Raw genomic sequence first — 21838 nt, forward strand, 5'->3', positions numbered from 1 at the left:
GCCTGTGATTCTATCACAACTAGTGAATTCACTGACGAAAATCAGCAAGGTCTCAGAAAGATAATGGAATTGGAAGTCAGGAAATCTGGGACCTTGTCCTGGTTCTGGCAATTATTTAGTTGTGTGATCTTGGGCAGTCCATTAATCCCTATGTAACTCAGTTTCCTAATCTATATGATGAAGTTAATACTTGTCCAAGGCGACTTTATAGAGTTGTTGTGAGAATCATTTGAGAAAATAGATTTGAGAGCACTTTGAAAAATTAAAATGATTAACATGATTATTGTCAAAAATTAAAATGATTAAACAAAGTATTATGTCAAACCAGTTATTTGGCCTCATACTTTCTGAATTTTTTTTTCATTTTTTCAAAAGTTTATACTGACATGGTCTATAAAGGTACATAGTTTCCTTGGCCAGGTCCCTCACTGAGGCATCATTTGCCAAGCTCTCTACCCTTCTATATGAGCACCTAAATGGGAAAGTGGATAGATTACCAGTCCTGGAGACAGGAAGATCTGAGTTCAAATCCAGCCTCAGACACTTAGAAGCAGTGTGACTCTGGGCCAATCACTTAACCCTGTTTGCCTCAGTTTCCTCTTTTGCACAATGAACTGGAGAAGGTAATGGAAAACTACTCCAGTACCTTTTCCAAGAACACCCCAAATGGGGTCGCTAAGAGTTAGACAGAAGTGCACAAAAACTGTCCTATCCACGTCTTTAAAGGGATAATTAAGAATATAGTCAAGAATTTTTAGGTTCATAATGTGTTTTCATTGCAGAAAGAAGAAAATGTATCCCCTTTCTCTTCCTGAAATTTAAATCTTTTTGCCTTTTTCCTTATTTCCAAGGGAATGATCTAAAACAAAGATACTTGAATCTGCCAATCATCAGGAGCTTCCTGGGTTACTCACATTGTCCTGTATATCACTCTGGAACCATGTACTCCTGAAAGGGCAGAAGGGTCAGGAGACCTGACTTTGAATTCCTAACCCTGACTAGCTGTGTAATTTTGGACAAGACTCTTGACCTCTCTGAGCCTCAGTTTCTGTATCTGTGAGAAAAGGACTTTCTAAATCTCAAAGTGCTATGTAAATACTAACTTTTAGTGGGACCTTTCCACCCTCCTGCTGTAGGGAGTGGGCCTTATCCCAAATGCTTTTTGTTTTGCTTTGTTTTGTCTTCTGATTTTTGCACTAATTCTGTTTTCAGCTATGTGGATAAATGAGGGTTTACTCTACACCTGAGTTCTTGGCAAATGCCAGCCTAGGTTCCGAGAGAGAATTTGAGTAAATGAGAAAAGTACTACGATTCTTCAAAGTTTAGTTAACATATGACCAATAGTTGCCAAAATATCCTTCATCTGGCTGCCAAAATATCTTTCATGTGGTTGCCAAAAAAATCATCCTCCACACTGCTGCCAAAATAATATTCCTTAAGACACAGACCTGACCAAATCAGATTCCTCTGCTGGAAAACCTTCCCTTGAAACAAAAATGCTGACTCCTCAGCCTGGTATTTAAAACAACTCCCTAATATCCCTTCCCAGCATTATTTCACATTATTGCCCATCATGCTCTCTATCTTCCAGTCAAACTCAATAGTGAATCTGACATTCCATTTCCCTCTTATGTCTCCCCTCCACTCCTCTCTGCCCAAGCTGTCCCACATTCCTGGAATACATTCTTTCTCATCAAATCCCTTCAAGATTCCAGTTTCCCACTGGTTCACTTTCCCAGATTCTCCTGGTTCACAGTGTTCAGTCACTCCTCAGAAATTCCTTGAGTGGTCTAGACAAATCCCTTGTCTTGAGCCACAGTTTCTTACTTTGTGTGAAACTGCATCCTTCTGCTGGAAGTTAAACTGTCTTATGACTAGGATTATTTTTGTTTTAATTTTCATAACCTCATTCTGACATAACGCCTTGTACATGCTAAACACTTAATAAATTGTTTTTCTAGTTAGATTGATGTGTGGAGTAGTTGTCTGAGAAGCCCTGATGAAACCAGCGAACTCCTATGAGATGTTTTCTAAATCACTTATCCTGACTTTCCAACAATTTTCCAAATCTGAATTTCCACATCTGTAGAGTACTATGGTCTACAGATACTAGGAACAATGATGTCATATTTCAAAACGTCCTTAAAAGTGTATGTAGACAGACTCACTGCCCGCTCACCCCATTCCTTCCATCCAATGTAATTATTAAGGGGATTTGTTCTGTGAAGTTTGGATTCACTCAAAGGGCCTCACTTAAGGACCTAGAGGGCCTCAAGGCCACAGATTCCCCATCCCTGGCTAGTGCTTAGCTTAGCATCAGGCAGATAGTATGTGCATTACCAAGGCTCTGTTGATTTCTTGTTTAATAGGTTTTGCCAGCTAACAGATGCCCTCATTTACAAAACCAAAAGTTTGATCTGCAAAAGTGATTTATTAGCATCAGGCTAGAGGTTTTCAAACAAAAGTCAACTTGGATTCTGGGGAATACACAACATAGTACAGTAGGGACCTAACAGTAGGGACAGAAGTAACAGAAATTGGTTGGTTAATTGAATTCTAAATATCCTGTATGAGAACACTTCTGCAAGGATCTCAACATCATTGAATCACAAAATTTAAGAGTTGAAAGGCCATCTGGCCCAACCCATATACACAAAGAACCTCAAATATAACATACCTACCAAATCAGGGCATTGAGGTGGCTCAGTGGATTACTGGACCTGAAGTCAGGAAGACTCCTCTTCCTGAGTTCAAATCCAGCCTCGGATACTTCCCAGCTGTGTGACCTTGGGCAAATCACTTAACCCTGTTTGTCTCAGTTTCCTCATCTATAAAATAAGCTGGAGAAGGAAATGGCAAACCACTCCAGTGTCTTTGCCAAGAAAATCCCAAATGGGGTCATGAAGAGTCAGACATGACTGAAAAAGACTCATAAACAACCAAATGGTCATCTGGTTTCTGCTTAACAATCTCCAAGCAAATTTCCAAGAAGCCTATTCTCCTTGTGGACAGCCCTAATTGTCAGGATGTTCTTCCACCCACTGCTCCTTAATCTGGTCTATGGGGTCTAATCTAATCCCTTCCCCACCTGATATCCCTTTAAGCACTTGAAGACAGCTATCAGCTAGCTCTGGGTCTTCTCTTCTTCAGGTTAAAGCATCTAGTTCCTTCAGTTGGTCCTCATATGCAGTGGACTCAAGGCCGTTCACTTTTCTGGGTGCTCTCTTTGGGACATTTTGTAGGTAAATAGCATCCTTTTTAAGCCCAGGACTAAACATGATACTCCAAATAAGTTTTGGAAAAGGCAAAGCAAAGTGAGACCATCCCTTATCTACTCCTGTAAGTTATGCACCAATTAATGTAGCACAAGATCACATGAGATTTTTTGGTTGGTACATAATACTAGTCAAATTGAGTTTGTGGTCCCCTAATCTTTTTCATAGGTGACTAATCTAGACTATATGTTGCATTGAGCAAGATAGCTACTTTTCCACTGAAGAAGACAATTCAAAACTGGAATCAGAAATGAGAAATCAAGTCCCAACTACAGGAATTATGGAAATGAAAAAAAATCATAGAAAAACACAATCTTTTTGGTACCGAAATCGGATGTATATCAAACCAAGTCAATAATTTCCATAAGTATTTATTAAATGCCTACTATGTGTTAGGTGAGAAGCTAGTTGGCACAGCAGAAGGAGTACCAGACCTAGAATCAGGAAGATTCATCTTCCTAAATTCAAATCTGCCTCCAGACACTTACTTAGCTGTGTGACCCTGGGAAAGTCACTTCACCCTATTTGCCTCAGTTTCTTTATCTGTAAAATGAGCTGGAGAAGGAAATTGCAAACTACTCCAGTATCTCTGACAAGAAAACCACAAAAGGGGTCATGAAAGTCAGACAAGACTGAAAAATGACTGAACAAATGTGTGTAGGCATTGTACTCAGTGCTGGAATACAAAGACAAAAAATAAAAATGGCTATCCTCAAGGGATTTATATCCTACTGGAGATACAGATGGGTGGAAGTACAATATACACATAGCAAATAACACATATAAAACACTTTTGAGGGGAAGAAACCTGGAAAGATGGGTAGAACTAAAACTAAATGGTATTTACATATTCAGTCAGTTCCAATCTACATTTGACATATAGTAGGGCATTTGCCTTATTTGCCAAAAGAAAATTATCTAGAGATTCAACCATTTTGACTGAAATGACTGGTCTATTTGATCATGCAATTACACAATATGGTAGAATATACCTACATCTGTTAATCGCCTATTGTGTTCAGATCACTCCACTGAAATTAGAGATGATACAGTTTAGGGGAGGAGTAAATTGAATTGAAAGGCAAACTAATTGGCTGAGAAGTACACATAAAAAAAAAGGTACGACCTCCTGTGATTTTCAAAATCATTTAATCCAAATAAACATGTTCTTCCTAAATCAGAGTCTTGCTCTCTGGGGTCCTTAGGCTGATAACTCCTTGGGATCCTTGAGAGCAGGATGTTTGTTTTATCTTTGCCTCTTCTGTGGCCTAATGCAGCATAGAGTACAAAGACTGCTTGTTGTTGTGGATTGATTGATGCTTGAATATTGGATACTTCAGTTCAAAATACCTAGTTATCCTGGCCTGGGAATCAATAGTTTGACCTTCTTATAGTTTTTCCTGGTCCCTCAGGTTATGTCTGATTACTCCTGCTATTTCAATTCTTTCTCACTTTCCTCTAAACTCCTTGATATAAAATGCTTGAGGAACATATTGAGGCTATATATTGTTTAGTTTATAGCACTGCAACTAACGAGGTTATTTCTAAAACTGGAGGATCCTATTATTACCTAAGCCTTCCGTTTTCTGACTGCTTCTTACAAGTTTTTTTAACCCCTTCACTACCAAACCATATCTTATCTGCTCCTTTCTCTCTTCTTTCTACGGAACTATTCTGCTTTTCATCTTTCTTAACATTCTTCTCCTAGCAAATTTCATTCATTTAAATATAACTTCAGGTAATATTTTTATGCAGATGATTCTTAATTCTATATAACCAAGCCTAATCTCTTCCCTGAACTTCTAGTCCTATATTTCTACTTCTTTTTAGATATTTCCACCCAGATACTCGAGTTGGCACCTCAGACTGAATGTTAAAAATCAGTGGTATCATCTCCCTTTCCTCCCCTCTGCACCAGCTATGAGGGTCTAGTTTTTCCTGACTTCTTTACTTCTGTAAAATTTCCTCCAGGCACTCACAGGAGAAACCTTGGAATGACTTTCTGTTCTACCCTCCCTACTCTCCCTCCTAATCATTTGGGAAGTTTTGTCCCTTTTCCACAATGCCTCCTGGCAGTTGTCACTGCTCTAATTCAGGTCCTAATTACCTCTAACCTATTCCTCCTCACTGTTTCCCCATTCAATGCATCTTAGACATATACTTGTCACAATTCATTTTCCCAAAGCTTGCTTTTGCTTGAGCAATAGGTTTCACTGTTTTTTTTTTACTGCATGCTAAATGAAAACCTAATTCCTTAACCTTCTAGGACCCCCATGATAAAAGCTCAATTTATTCTTCTAGCCTAATTCCTCACTATTGTCCAACCAGGATTCTTAGTCCCAGCCAAGTTGGATGACTCACCATTCCCTAAACATAAACTGTGACTCCCTAGTGTTGCACATGCTGTTCTCACCACCTAAAATATTCTCTGTATATCTCTGTCTGCCAAAATCCGTCCCCTCCTTCATGGCTATACTCAGACATCACCTTCATAAAGCCCTCCTTGATATTCCAACTCTCTGTGATTTTCCTCTTCCTCTTAATCCCCTTCCCAGAGCATAACTCTTCATACTGGAGTTGCATGTGTATGTACTTTTTCTTCTACACTTATGGTATAAAAAGTCCCTTTCATCTCTGTCCCCTCAAGGTAGGGACTCAGCATGGACAGGGGATTGGAAGTGAAGAAAGGGATAAACAGGTTCAAAATCTGACTCCAATACTTCCTAGCTTTGTGACCATTGTCAAGCCACTTAACCTGTCTGTGCCTCACTTTCCTCACCTGTAAAATGAAGGCAATGGACTTGAAGATAGCTTTTCTCCCTTACAATTCTAAATTTATGATCCTATGATCTGTAATTCAAAAATGTCCTTAATACTGTAAGGCACATACAAAGAAAGCCAAGCTATAAAGTGTCACACGTTCAGTGCATTAGAAAGTTTTGAAAAAGTACAATGTGGGATCTGCAAGGGAAAGTCCTTGCAAAGTGGGGAGACTGGATCAGGACATGTCTCTTGGAGGAGGCAGCTTTGAAGCAGAGCTTTAAAACATGGATGAGAATTCAATTAGTCAAACAGGAAGTCAACACAGGTGCTGTTTTATATCTCTGATCACATCTAATTCTGGGCAGAATGCTTCCTATTAAAATCATTTTTTAAAAAAATCAAAACAATGTCTGGGTTAAGAATTTTTTTTGGCTACAAGATAATTTGATATTCTTACATCTGGAGCAACTAGAGAATGATGGTAGCTTATTATAAATTCCAGTATTTTTTCCTCTTTGATTTTAATGAAAATACTTTTCAGTGTAACACCCACCACACTCCTGTTAAAATACTTTCAAAAAAAGCCCATTAGTGTATTGGCTGTACACAAGACAAACATTTCCATAAGCTGTTATTTACTTGCTTAAACTGAATTGGATGATTCACTTATTTAGAGATAAAAATTCTTTCTAATACCTCAGGCATTTCCCCTAATCCCAGCTCAGTTAAATGGTTATTTTGCTGTTTAAAACTGAGCATTCACTGCAGGTTCTATAAGCATAGACCTGGTTCTATTCACAATATAACAATACCTTGAATAGTGGAAAAACCCCAACAGTCTTCCTAAATTGGTGCTGGGAATTGATGGGCACTTTACAAAGAAATGACTTAACATGGGCCTCTAAAATATGAATAATAAATTGATCACAAAAGGGAGACATTAAGCCAGTGCCTGGTTTCATGTGGATGTATGCAAAACAGGACGAGGGAGAAGGAAAAACAAAGCTAAGAAGTACTTGATGCCTTGGGGAAAAGTCTAAGTTTCAATTGAGTGAGACAGAAATATTTTGATTTAAGGAAATGAGTGTTCAAATTAGGCTCTATTAAAGACCTGTGGTTCACATGCAAATGAAAGGGGAGGAAAAGATGGAATTTCTTATATTTTAAACTTTTTTCTGTTGAATTATAATGAAAATTATGTTTCAGCAAAATGGCATGATTCTATATGAATATATACATGATACATAGATTTCCATCATCAAAGTCCTATTTTCAACACAACTTTTTCTAAATGATCCCCTAGATTTGGGAGTATTGATTTACTGCTTTGCCTGAAAAATAACTTTGTCTAAGAGAATCTGAATGAAGCTGCCACATGATACTGTAATCCAAGTTACTGGAGATTGAGTGTAAATTTGTAAGAAGTTTAAATGACCTTTTAAACTTTTCTTCTAAATACTTTTAGCAAAAACCTTTCCAGGATCTTTCTTAAATAGAGGTTCCTTCAAAAATTTTAATTCTCGAGAATTAAAATGCCACTTTTCAAATTGTACTGACCCAAACTAATCAAGTTAATTTCCCCCTCAAAATAAAAATAAGGTATAAAAGTTTATTAATACAGATAAGTTTTAAGAAAAATCCTGGTCTATGAACTTAAAACTTTCTCTGACAGCTTTCATTTATTCATTCAATTAACGTATTCTTTCATCCAGAAAGCAAGTGAGTACTTGTCATGTCTATTAAGTGCACAGGTATGGTTGTCAGCCCAGGCAAAGGTGCATAATCAGGGAATGGAAAGGCCTAGGAAAGAAGGCTAGAATCAAGCAGTAAAAATCATTGAATTCAAAGGTGAGGAGTTTACATTTTATCCTATAGGCAATAAAGAGCATCTGAAGATTTTTGAGTTATATGATCACATGTGTATCTTAGGAAGATTATTGTAGAAGATTCACCAGATATAGGAGACACTGAAATCTGAGAGTCCAGCTATCAGGTAGTTACAATGGTACAGGTAAGGGGTAATAAGGCCTGAACTACAATAGTGTCTGTGAATGACGAGACGGGGACAGCTGGTAAAATCAGCAAGCTATGGCAAATGATTGACTGTGGAGAGGAGGGCTTATGAGGGGAGAGCAACTCTGCTTGACTTGCTAGAGAATCACTCTTCAGATACTGATCAAAGATTTTCCTTACAAACGGATCTATCTACGTCATTCCCCTAATCAATAAACTCCAATGACTCCCTATTCCAGGATAAAATATAAAATCCCTTGTTTGCTTTTTAAAATCTTTCACAATCTTGCCTTAACCAATCTTTCCAGTCTTATTATGGATTTAATGCAGCCAAACTGTCCTTCTCTCTGTTCTTCATATATGACACCCCATTCCCCATTACTTTGATGTAATCATGCCCCATGCCTAGAAAGTCCTCCCTTCTCACCTCATAGGTGAGAACTCTGTCAAAACCTATAAAGCCTTTCCTGATTCCCCGCCCCGCACCCCAGTCTAGTGTCCTACCTACTAACTAACTTGTATTTAACCACCTTGTAGTACTTATTCTTTGGACACCTCTGTGTTCTTATATTGTCTCTCCTCCTCTCCTTTCCCAAGGAAATCAGTGTTAGTTGGTTTAAAATAAAGAGTGTTTCCTTTTCCCCCCCTAGTTTCCCCAGGGTCTAGAAAACTCTCTGACTATAATAATCACTTAGTAACTACATGTTGATTGACTGATTGCTGAATATTTGTCCATATCTCAGATTAACATACCTAAAAGTAAGGCAAGTAATAGTGAACTCTCAGTAGTTCCTTATTATAAGGGATAGGCACCACCGTAGCCCTGGAAGTCACACCTCTTCACAACCCTTTGGCCCTGGGGCCCCTTCCTTTCTCTTATTGGCAGGTGGAAGACTCCTCTCAGAACCTCCATTTCAGGACGGTGTCCAGGTCAGCCTCCTCTCCCACCTGGCTGCTCTCCTCTTTACCTATTCATCTTGGCCCTACCCTACCTCCTCTTTTACATCCTCCTTTTGTGTAGTAAGCTCTCCCAAGAGACAGTGAGCTCCTAGAGGGGAAGAACTGGTTTTGGCCTTTCTTTGTATCTATCCCCAGAGCTCAGCCGGGGCTCAATCATTGCTTATTGACCTACTGAGGAATCGAAAACATAGAATTCACAAAATGAATGCAAAAGTTCATTTTAATTTCTAATTTAAGTTTCTTCTCCTTGCATCCTTCCCTGAAGGTTTGATCACTAGCCAAACAGCCCTCTTAAATTTGCACTTCCTTGGGTTAAGATGCTATTAAGAAACAGAATAAACAAAAACAACAAACATCCAGGAAATGGGTAACCACCTTTGGATAATAGAGGTATCAAATACAGTCTTGGCCCACAGTTCTCCAGTGCTGCAGATTAAAATGTAATTGGGAAATACAGGGCATTTCTAAAGTCTGGATACATAGGAAATCTCATTAATTATTCATATTTTCAAGAAATGAAATGAATGAAGTTTTCAACAACATTTCATTTAATTAGCATAAATTTTAGCCATGACAATTTCATATGGAATAAAAGCTTTCATTAGCTATTGGGGACGATTTTCCATATTAATTAAATTATCTTAATTAATTAATGATATTTGGTTTGTGTCTCCTATGTCTTCTGGTGAAATCACATTTATGCTAATTAAATAAAATGTTGTTGAAAATTTCATTCATTTCATTTCTTGAAAATATGCATATGAGATTTCCTATGTGTCCAGACTTTAGGGACACCCTTGTATTTAACAAAATAAATAAAAATACAATAAAACATAGATAATGTTAACGTGAGGTTTTCTAAGTCAATATGGAGATCCTCATGTATGGTTTAGTGGTCCCTAATTCAATTTCAGTTTGACACCAGTAGAGTATATTGTACTTCAGAAAAATGCCTCAACTTAAGTCTCCTTTCCCCCCAGGACCATACAAGTCAATATCACGGTTATTTTTTTTTTTTGCCTTTTGGAGGGCAATTGGGCTTAAGTAACTTGCCCAAGGTAACTTGGCTAGTGTGTGTGTGTGTGTGTGTGTGTGTGTGTGTGTGTGTGTGTGTGTGTGTGTTAAGTGTCAGAGGCTGGATCCGAACCCAGGTCTTCCTGACTCCAGGGCCGGTGCTTTACTCACTTCGCCACCTAGCCTCCCCCTATGGTGATTTTTAATCTTACAGCCTGATGGTCTAGCATATGGTAAAGTTTTTCATAATCCTGGTGTTGGTGGAACTACATTACTCTTTCCAGAGGTTATTGGGGGGTGAATTAGACCCCAGCCATATTTTGCTTTGAGCTCCTCAGCCAAGGTTTAAGTAATCATCAAGCTGGGGTAGAGACTTTGGAGTGGGTTCTCCCACAAGGGGTGTCTGGCATTCAGGAATTAGATGTATTTTCAAAAGCCTCATTTAGCATTTCCATAGGACTTGATACAAAGTACTTCCCACTCTGAAAGCTGTTAGTAGCATTACTCCTATTTCCTGAATGAGACAGAAGAGAGAATATTCTGGATGCTCTTAGTCAACAAATAGCAAGTTTTTGTGGGTGCCATTACAGGCTAAGAGCATCTCCAAATATATACTGGCATACAATTTTAAAATATAAAAAAAGCAAATATTGAGGCAGAGGAGTACAGGATGTGAAGGAGTAATTAAATTCATCTGAGAGTTTCTGTCATGGCTCTGATGCTCCATTTCCGGTCCTCTAGTGCATGTTGTTTAGCAACAGAAGGATGGAAACTGGGTGGGAAACCAGAAAGTGTTATCCAGAAACCCTAAGGAATCTTTTCCCATGTCAAGAGTTTATGCTGTGATCTTGCTAGCTAATTAGCAAAATAATATGGTGACTGTATGTAATCTAGGAGGAAGACTGGATTTAGGATAAGAAATCAGAGTTCAGGTAGAAACAGGACCTCCACGCAGCTCTGGCTCCCACCACCTCCAATTCATGTAAAAGGGGCCTCTGAACAAACTTTGGAGCTACAGAACCCACAAACTAACACAGAGAAGCTAACCTCCCACTCAGGACAGCCCAGCAGGCCTACAGAAATAGGCCAGTGCAGTGCTCTGAGAGCCGACCCCAGCCCCACCGAGCCATAGGTCTTAGCCCCAGGGTGGGCCTGACCAACCACGGGCTGGAGGGATTCCAGATCACCAGCAGCTGTGGCTATCCAGAATTATAAACACATAGATGCTAAGGACAAAGTGAGAGGTCAGTGCAGTGTGGACTTTGGGATCCAATAGTTGGGAGTACATCAGTTTTTGCCCCAGGGGGTGAGAGTCATTGAGGGTTGCAGAGAAGCTGCTGCCACACGGCAGCTTCAGCTCCTGGCTTGCAGAGTGTAGGGAGACCAAGTGTCCCCAAGACCAGACTGAGGGGTAATAGCTCTTGCTTTCACCTGGTTAGATCTGGATTGCAGTCTAGGGTGGAGGTCCTGGGGTTTGTGTCCAGCTTGCCAGAGCCTGTGGAGGCCCCAGAGAGGGCACCCAACTAATACCTCCAGCATCTGAGAAAACCCCAGCATTTGGAATGAAGCTCCCCTGTCTGGTGGCAGAGTCCTATTGTGGCAAAAAGCCCAGGGGTCAAGTGACTGGGAGTGGTGACATGACCAGGCAAAGGAAGCAAAGCAAACAGCAGATTCCAACATTAGACTCCTATTTTGGGGACAAAAAGGATCAAAGCATGGAACAGGAGGAAGACAGTGAAGTCAGAACTCCTGCACCAAAAGCTTCCAAGAAAAATACAAGCTGGTTACAGGCAATAGAGGACCTTAACAAGCAGATAATAAGAGAAGTGGAGGAAAAATTGGGAAGAGAAATGAAAATGATGCAAGAAAATTACAAAACGAGAGTCAATAGCCTGACTGAGGAAAATAACACCTTAAAAATAGACTAACTCAAATGGCAAAAGAGGCTCAAAAAGGCAATGAGGAGAAGAATGCCTTAAAAAGCTGAATTTGCCTGATGGAAAAAGAATCTCAAAAGCTCACTGAGAAGAATCACTCCTTCAGAATTAGATTGGAGCAAATGGAAGCTAATGACTTTATGAGAAATCAAGATGCTGTTAAACACATCCAAACAAATGAAAGAATAGAAGGCAATGTGAAATATCTCATGGGAAAAACCACTGACCTGGAAAATAGATCCAGGAGATATTATTTAAAATTATTGGACTACCTGAAAGCCATGATCAAAGAAAGAACCTAGAAATCATCCTCCAAGAAATTCTCAAGGAAAACTGCCCTGATGTTTTAGAACCAGAGAGCAAAATAGAGGTTGAAAGAATCCACCAATCACCTCCTGAAAAAAATCCTAAAAAGAAAACTTCTAGGAATATGATAGCCAGGTTCTGAAATTCCCAGATCAAGGAGAGAATATTACAAGCAGCCAGGAAGAAACAATTTGAATATTGTGAAAACACAATCAGGATAACTCAGGATCTGGCAGCTTCTACACTGAAGGATCGAAGGGCTTGGAATATGATATTCCGGAGGTCAAAGGAGCTGGGATTAAAACCAAGAATCACCTACCCAGCAAAACTGAGTGTTATGTTTCAAAGGAAAATATGGTCATTCAGTAGAATAGAGGACTTTCAAGCATTCTTGATGAAAATCCAGAGCTGAATAGAAAATTTGACTATCAGATACACAAAGCAAGAGAAGCATGAGAAGGTAAACAGGGAAACGAAATCATAAGGAACTTATCAAAGTTGAACTATTAACATTCCTATATGGAAAAAAACGATAACTGTTACTGATGAAACTTTTATCAGTATGAAAATAGTTGAAGGGAATAGAAAAAAAAATATATATGTCTATATCAGAGGGTGTATGGGCATATGAATACATATGTGAATATGTGTATATATGTTTACAGGTATACCTGGATACAGGGCACAGGATCAATTTAGTAGGAAGGGATGATACTTAAATGGTGAAATTAAGAGATGAGAGAGGAATATAATGAGAGGAGATGGGGAGAGACAGAATGGGGCAAACTATCTCATATAGAAGAGGCAAGGGAAAATGGTTACAATGGAGGGGAAGAATAGGAAGGCAAAAGGGAATGGGTCAACCTTATTCTCATTGAATTTGGCCCGGGGAGGGAATGAAATTCACACTAAATAGGGTATCTCACCCTACAGGAGAGTAGGGGGGAAGGGTATGAGCAGGGGAATGATGGAAGGGAGGGCAGGCTGTGGGGGAGGGAAGTTGGAAGCGCCCACTTTTGAAAAGGGACAGGATCAAAGTAGAGAATAGAACAAGTGGGAAGTGGGATAGGAGGGAAGGAAATATAGTCAGTCTTTTACAATATATCCACTATGTTAATGTTTTACATTAGCTACACATGCACAACCTATACTGAACTGCTTACCTTCCCAGTGAGGGTGGGTGACAAGGGAGGAAGGGAATGAATCTGTAATTCAAAGTTTTAAAATCAAATGTTTAAAATATATATATATGTATATACTATTATCAATACAATTTTACATGTAATTGGGAAATAAGATATACAGGTACTGGGGCATAGAGATCCACCATGCCCTACTGGAAAAGTCAAAGGGGGTATGGGAGAAGATATGGGAGAGAACAGATTGGAGGAGGGTATATCCTGTGGGACTGCTATTTTGGGGCGGTGGGTAGGGGAGAAAATTTGTAACTCAAAATTTGGCAGAAATGAATGATATAAATCAGAAGTTAATAAAGCATTTGAAAAAATGAAAAATAAAAAGAAATCAGGGTTCAAATCCTGGCTCTGACACTTACTAACTATGTTCAATTCCTCATGTATAAAGTGAGGGGGTTGGATTATATAACCTCCAAATTCCTTTCTAGCTCTAAATCTATGATCTAGTGAGACTAATTGCATCATCTGTTTTACACAGTTATGAAGAAAACACAGTAAATATTGAGGCACTATTTAAAAGTGTCTTTATTATATAAGTAGTCTTTGCACCAAAGAGAAAGTGTGGAGGAGTAGATTAAAAAGCTATCCTCAGAGTCAGAAAGATCTGGTTCAAGACTCACTTAGGACACCAACTGTCTATCTGACCCTGGACAAGGTACTTAAATTCTCCATGCTCTAGGAAATTCTCTAACACTTACTTGCAGGAAGGTTCTGACCTGGATTGGTAGAGGAATTTCCATGTGTCAGTGAAATCAGAGATCTCCTCCTTATCCCTGATGATAATATCTAGATGCTCTTCCAACTTTAGAATCAAATCTTTTTCTCTGCTCTGATCCCTTTCAAAACTCAGTTAGGACCCATGGACACTCATGATTTTTAGACCTGGAATAAAGCATCCATGGTAGTGGAGAAAAGCGCTAGACTTGTTTTTTAATTCTAGCAGTGGCACTAATTATATACGAGCTAATTATCTCTCAATTTCTTCATCAATAAAATGGGAAATAACCTCTCAGGATTGTCATAAGGAAAGGGAGTTATTATCAGCATATGAGTTATCAACAAGAGATCAATGGAAATCATGACAATGAATGAGTTTTGTTTGCTGCTGAGAGAAAGTTATTTCTCTATTATATTAATGAATTAATGAATGAATCAAGACTAAGATTTTTTCCTCATTTCTATTTCCTCATTCAGAAATCAGGTCCTGTAGTTTATTCAGTCAGCCTTTGAAGTATAGGGCTGATAATGAGATGAAATCTTGGGTGAAACCAGGAAAACTTAGATCTGATCAAAACATAAAGAATTTGTAGTTTAGGTAAATTGGTGGATTCCAGGTCATTATGTTTTAGTCAGACAGATCTGAGTGGTAGTAGATTACCTTTTTTGTCTAGCTTGACCCAGAAAGGGGGTAGTCTGGTAGAGATATGTCTCTTTGTCCAAGACTGAGTGATCAGAGTCTTGTTCCCCAGACCCACATTAGAATAAGTCCACTTCTAATTATAATATTCATTCTCTCATTACTTGTCAACAAGTCAGAGTTGATTTCCACCCTTAGGAACACCCATGCTTCCAAGGGCATATATTGAGTAGGCTCCATAAGGGGTCTTTGGTTTAGGAGAGACAATCAAATGGCCCTTTTATTAATCATCCACTAGCCATAATTAATAAAATGATTATTAATTACCCAGAAACTATGTTTCTTGAACTTTTCGTGCATCACACTGCTTACTGATTCTGCCCAAATGTCATTAAAGTGAGAGGGATCAGTAGGGAAAAAAGCACAACTCTGACTTTTTAGAGGATTAGAACAGTCAGCATGTTCAGAGGTGGGAATGTCTGGCTTCTGTAGATGTTGACTATCCAGAGAAAAAATCTACACTTGCTGGGCAATGACACCACCTTCTCTGAGTGTATAATAGTGTCTTCTTGTTGTTGAGTTGTTTCAATCACTTCTGACTTTCCATGACCCCAGTGGGGATTTTCTTGGCAGAGATACTGGAGTGGTTTGCCATTTCCTTCTCTAGTTCATTTGACAGATGAGGAAACTGAGGCAAACAGGGTTAAGTGACTTGCCCAGGGCCACATTGCTAGTAAGTGACTGAAGCCAGATGTGAACTCAGGAAGATGAATCTTCCTGACTCTAAGACCAGTAATTTATCCACTGAATATTGTCTGCCCTGGCAAATGATAAGCTATACTGAATAATAGTCACCTAACCAGATATTTTTGTTTTTATCCAGTGGGTCCAAACTAAGTCACATTATGGAGAAATATTTCACATTCATAGCTAAGGGGATTTTATAGGTTTTTGTTTATAATCACGTAAAAAATTCATTTTTCCACTCAAAAACATTTATTAAGTGCCTACTATGTTCAACACTGTGCTAGAAAGGACACAGAGATAAACAAGACAGTCCCTGTTTTCAAAGAGTTTACAATGTAAAAAACATGCAAATGGATACCACCTTTGGACTGGACTACTATAGTCTCTTTCTAATGTATCTTCCTCCTACCAGTCTTTCTGATCCCAAACTGATATGCCTGAAATAGACATCTGACCATATCATACCTCCCTAGAATAAAATACCAACTCCATACTCTGGCCTTTCAAGTCATCCACATTCTGGCTTCTCTTCCTCACTGCCCACACCTATCTTTCCAGTCCTCTGTTTTACTCTCCTTTAATCATCCTCCATTCCTGCCAAACTACCCTGCAGTTGTTTTCCACACACACTAGTCTATCTTCTGTCTTCATGCCTTTGCACACTCCCCTTGACTATAATGTACTCCCTTCTAATCTTCGTTTTATATAAGCAGTAGGTGCATATATTTAGAGACATCTCCACTCCCAATGTCCATGTGGACTATTTGAGCCTGATCTTTGGTAGAATCTTCCAAGTTCCTATTGGTCTGGCCAGCCATGGTCAGACACACTGTACCTTGACTCCAAATAGTGATGTCATTTTGGTTCTCTTCAAGAAAGAAGGACATCCAACCAGTTTCCTTCAAAGCATAGTTCAGGTGCCCCCTCTCACATAGGGCTTCTTCTGATCCCCTCCAATCACTGTTCTCTGTCTCGGTGTCTCTATCTGTCTGTCTTTCTCTTTCAAAATTATTTTGCATGACTTTGTATACCCTTTGTACCTTTGTACACTCTGAGCATATATTGTATCAGGCCAGGAAGAATTTAAATTTTTTGAGGGTAGATTTTTGTCTTTATATCCCCGTCACTAGCTAACCCAAAGTCTTGCACTTCTTGGAACTTAATAAATGATAGTTGAATTGAAAAGATAGACAAATGGGTGCAAGGGTTTTAAACTAGAATTTCATGCATATAAAGTGATTCAAATGAGAAAATTAAATCTTCTATGCAGATAATCTGTAACTTAAAGAGTCTTACTGGGGCAAGAAAATGGAGCTGTGAATAGAGCACCAGTCCTGGAGTCAGGAGGACTTGAGTTTAAATCGTGCCTCAGATACTTACTAGCTGTGTGATGCTGGGCAAATCACCAAACCCTAATTGCCCTGCCACCTCTTTTACCCCCCCCTTCTCAAAAAAGTCTCAAAAAAAATTTCCACCTCACACAAAGAGGTGGAAATACAGCTGCCTGGGGCACTGAAAGATTAAGTGACTAGTCTATGGTCCAACACTCAGTGGCTGAAAGAGATAGAACTTGAACCCAGATTTTTATGATTCCATAAATTCCATACTTGTCCATAATATCACATTGCCTGATAAGAGTTTGAATGGGTTAATGTAGAAGAAAGACATGGAGGATGTATGAGCAAGTGAAGGAAAAAATGGATTTGAAGTTAGAAAACTTGAGTTTGTATCCAAGTTCTGCTACTTGTATGACCTTGGGCAAACCATCTACCCTTTCTAGGCCTGCCTCAGTTTGCTTGTGTATAAAATAAGGAGGCTTGGCTATGTGATTCCTAGAGTTCCTTCCATCTTTTGATATAATTATATATTCAGTTGTATGACATTGGGTGAAAGGATGATCATATTCAACTGAGGAATGAGGTTCAATTTATCTTCATAGAGAAGGTGGCATTTGAACTGAACCTTGATGGAGATTGTGTTAACAGGGAGTGATGAGAGGAGAGGGCATTATAGAATAGTGTGGGTAAAGGTATGGAGATACTGAGTAACATTAAGGAAAAAGACGAATGATGATGGTTCAATTTGCCTGGAGTTTAAGGGACCAGGAAGATTGGTAGAGTGAGGTAATAGTAGCGTGAGCATACATCTGTCAATGATCAAAAAATGGATGGAAATATTATTTCCCCCCCTCAAAAAAATATTCCCAGTATCTTTCTAATATCTCTTTTGTTTGCATAAACAGCCTACTTCCATTAAGAAGGGGGAGTTGGAAAGGGATGTGAATAGACATGTTTCCAGGCTAATGTCCATCAATCATAGCAAATGACTATATTGTGCTAATGTTGACAATTCTGTCCTCATTGCTCATTTGTTTATTTAACCAAGGATTACTAGTTTCTTTGGAAACTGTTAGCACATGTAATAAATACAACAGATGTATTTGCTTTAGGAACAAAGATTGATTATTCTTTAGTGGATTTTTTTCCCATTTGGCCAATTGTAGTTTTTTTAAAAATTGTTTTCTTCAGTCAATTGTTGTCCTTCCTTTTTGACTATGTTGACTCTCTCCTGAATACCTCTCATTTGTTTTCCCAGTTTTTCTTCTATATCTCTTATTTGATTTTTAAAATCCTTTTTGAGTCCTTCCAAGAAGGCTTTTTGGGCTTGAGGCCAATTCATAGTCCCCTTTGAAGCTTCACATGTAGGCATTTTGACATTGTTGGTCTCTTCTGAGTTTGTAATTTGATTTTCTCTATTGCCATAATAGCTTTCTATGGTCAGGGCTCTTTTCTGGTGGGGGATTTTTGCTCATTTTTAGCTTATTTCATGATTAAAGTTGAGCTCTGCTCCTGGGGTACAGGGAGTACTTTCCCAAGCTTCTTGTGTGGGGACCAATGGCCTGGTCATTGGCTTTCTGTGCTGGGACTTCTGGTGCTGGTGACTTGCCCATTGTGCTGGGGTGGCCCAGCCTAATCACTCCTGTTGAGCCCAAGATTCCAAGGCTGGAGGCCTTACAGATGGTCTGTTATGCCACCAGTCTGCTGAGGCAGGATGTAGGACCTCAGCCTGATGATCTGTGCTATGGCTAAGAGCCCCCACTCACTTACCCAAACACTGTCTGTGCTAGGCTATGCTCTCCTTTTATCCAAGTGAGACAGACTTTTCCTGAGGTCCCTCTGAGTTATCTTAAACTGGAAAACTTGTTTCACTCTGACTTTTTGTAGGTTATGTCACTCCAGAATCTGTTTAGAGGCTTGATTTAATGTTGTCTCTGAGGGAAACTGGGGAGAGCTCAGTCATCTTCCTCACTTTTCTCACCCTCTTGACTCTGCCCAAAGATTGATTTTTCATCTTGTCAAATTCATCAAATAGCATTCCTATCTATGATCAGCTAGCTCTTAATGAGGACAGAAGCTGTCAGATAAATGACCCCTCGATTTCTTTCCTCCAGGAAAAATAAATGTTTTAGGTAAAAGAAATGCCATAAAGATACCATAGAGAACTTCCTGGCAATCTCTAAATAAGCCCCTGGTCTCTGCATAAAAACAGGCTTTTCATCGCCTATCTAGAGCACAGAATCGTAGTTCTTGCTTTTTAGGATGAATGAGAAGACAGAAGATGGTGAACAAGCTGATCACCCCTTATCATCATGACATTATCTGTGAGGAAATAGGTCAAGGTCATTTCTATAGTTAGAAGCCTCATACTGAGAAGGCTACTAATGTCTTCTGGCTAGGAAAGGCACTGTTCTTTTTTTTTTTCTCTTCTCTTCTATCATTAGTAACTCAGTCCATTTCCTTCCCCCCCTCTTCTCTCCTAGTATGTGGAAGAAGCTTGAAAACTTTTAGTTGTATTCTTGGGACCAGAGAGTTTATAGTAGGAGTATACTGGAGCCAGTTCATACCTGCTCTGGGAAAATTTGTTCAGTTTTCTCAATGTGAGTATTTATACCTCAAAAATGGGCAAATGTTACAAATCAGGATTTGGTTTACTATATTTTATTAATTGTCCATAGTGCAAAAAGTGATGGGGAAAATGTTAATAATGCAGATTAAACTTTAGAATGTGTCTAGCATGCATTTTTTCCCTCTGGAGAGCTGATTGTTAAACATTTTCCAGTACACCGTTAGATTAAAACCCCAAACTGGAGAAGAAATGGCAAACCACTACAGTATCTTCACCAAGAAAACCCCAAATGGGGTCACAAAGAGTCAGCCATAACTGAAGGGACCGAATAGCAACATGTTAGAAACAACCCACAATCTCTAGGCCTTTGTTTCCCTATAAATAAAAATAAAGGGGCCAGATGAAATAACATGTGAGGTATTTTCTAGCTCTAAAACTTCATAGTTCTAAATAACAGTGATATTGGAACAGTATAGTGAAGGAAGTTCTGCACCTGGGCTTTGATTCCCAACTTTGATATAAGCTAGAGACACGACTCTGAAGAAATCAGCTAATAACTCTGTGCCTCAGATCCTTTATCCACAGATGGGAATAAAATGTTTCAGCACCTACCTCACAAGATTGTTATGGAGGAGAACTTGCAGATCTTAAGGTTTTAGATCAGTGTAAGTTATTATCAATCATTCACTCCAATTGCATTAACAACAACAATAATAATATGGGTAGATCCTGCATAAATTTGGAGTCATATGGAGAAAAATTACATGATTTAGAATCAGAGTTCTTGGGTTGAAATCCTAACTTCAGTTTATTGGTTGTGTTCTGTAATATCTTAGAAGTTTGGTTTCCTCTTTGGTATAAAGGGGATAAAAATACTCATTATGTTTACTTCACCAGGTTCTGAGGATAGCACCAGAGTGACATGGAAAGGTAAATTATTATCATCATTACCTGGCTGACCTTGGGCAAGTCAATTAACTTCCTTCAGCCTCACAGGATTTATGAATTAGAAGGGACCTCAGAAGCCATCTGGTTCAATTGATATGGAACCAAGAAAACTCCCCTGCAATATTGCTGAAAGCAGTTTCTAGTCTCTCTTGAAGATCTTTGGTGAGAGGGAACACACTGCATTATCAAGCACCCCTTATACCTTTTGGAGCAGCTTTTACTGTTAGGAACCATTTCCAACTAATGCTGTCTCTCTGCAGCTGCTATCCATTGTTCCTAGTTCTTCGCTCTGGGCCGAGGAGAACAAGCCTCATTCCTCCTTTCCATGATCTAATCAGGTCTAATCCTTATCCATGATGGATCTGCATTTCTACCACACCAATGCACCTCTACTGGAGGCTTTTCATTTTGAGGCTGAATAATCAACTTAACCTTACATGGCAGAGTATCCAGTCTTCTTGACATCTTGGTTACCCTCTTCTGGGTACTCTAATTTGTCCATGTTCTATCTAAAATGGAGTGCCTTGAACAGAATCTAGTATTCCAGATTTGATATAACCAGAGGACATTGTCTTCTCTCATCCTAGATACGATGACTTTCTTAATTCAGACAAAGACAGCATGGATGTTTTTGGCTTCCATGTCACATCATTAACTAATATTAAGCCAGCAGTCCAATAAGATGACCACTTATTTTCCCAGAGCTGCTCTGCTTGGTTTCTACTCCACGAATGACATGCCTGTGTCAGGATATACTCATCACCAGCAATCTCATCATCATGGAGAGTGCTTTAGCCTCAATACCTCTTCGGTAACCTCTGTTGCCTCTCCTTGCTGATTGAAAGGCTAGAAAAAGGGCAGAGCGATACATTTTCACCCAAGGCTTCCATTTATAGAGGGCTCAGAATGTCCAGCTTTTCATTTCAATTTCACTAACATGTCCTGCTCCTCCCACTTTTTGCTTCCTTTTGTGTATTGTTTTCCCACATTCGACTGTAAGCTTCTTAAGGGCAGGGAATGTTTTTTTTTCTTATTTGTAGCTTCAACTGCTTAGCATAGTGCCTAGTACATAGGAGGTGCTTAATAAATGTTTATTGATTATTATTATTTTCTGTATAGTGGGATTATATATTATATTATATACATATGCATACATATGTACATTAGCCAGATGAGGACATAAACTCATAAATAGCAGGTACCATTCCTGAATCATATAGTTTATAGTCATGACAAATGAATGCCTCAGTTTGAAGTAAAAAGTGAAGACAATGGAACAGACCAATCATTTCAATTTTTGCCTGTTTTTTTCTTTATGAAGTGGAATGAAATAAAGGTAGAAATTCCACTATACAATATATGATCCCACTATAAAACATATGCAATATACATTATTTTTTACTATTATTTTCTCTT

General features: G+C 38.9%; 1 protein-coding gene across 1 annotated transcript in view; it reads right to left on the minus strand.

Annotated features, from left to right (window-relative positions):
• PLCXD3 (phosphatidylinositol specific phospholipase C X domain containing 3) overlaps window positions 1–21838 on the minus strand; it is a 259314-nt gene that overhangs the window by 39975 nt on the left and 197501 nt on the right. The gene's annotated exons all lie outside the window — the stretch shown is intronic.

The sequence above is a fragment of the Petaurus breviceps genome, unplaced genomic scaffold (genome assembly GCF_028583685.1).
Source record: "Petaurus breviceps papuanus isolate PSGF00001 unplaced genomic scaffold, PetGlider_PUasm1.0 229, whole genome shotgun sequence".
In the NCBI taxonomy this organism is placed as follows: Eukaryota; Metazoa; Chordata; class Mammalia; order Diprotodontia; family Petauridae; genus Petaurus; species Petaurus breviceps.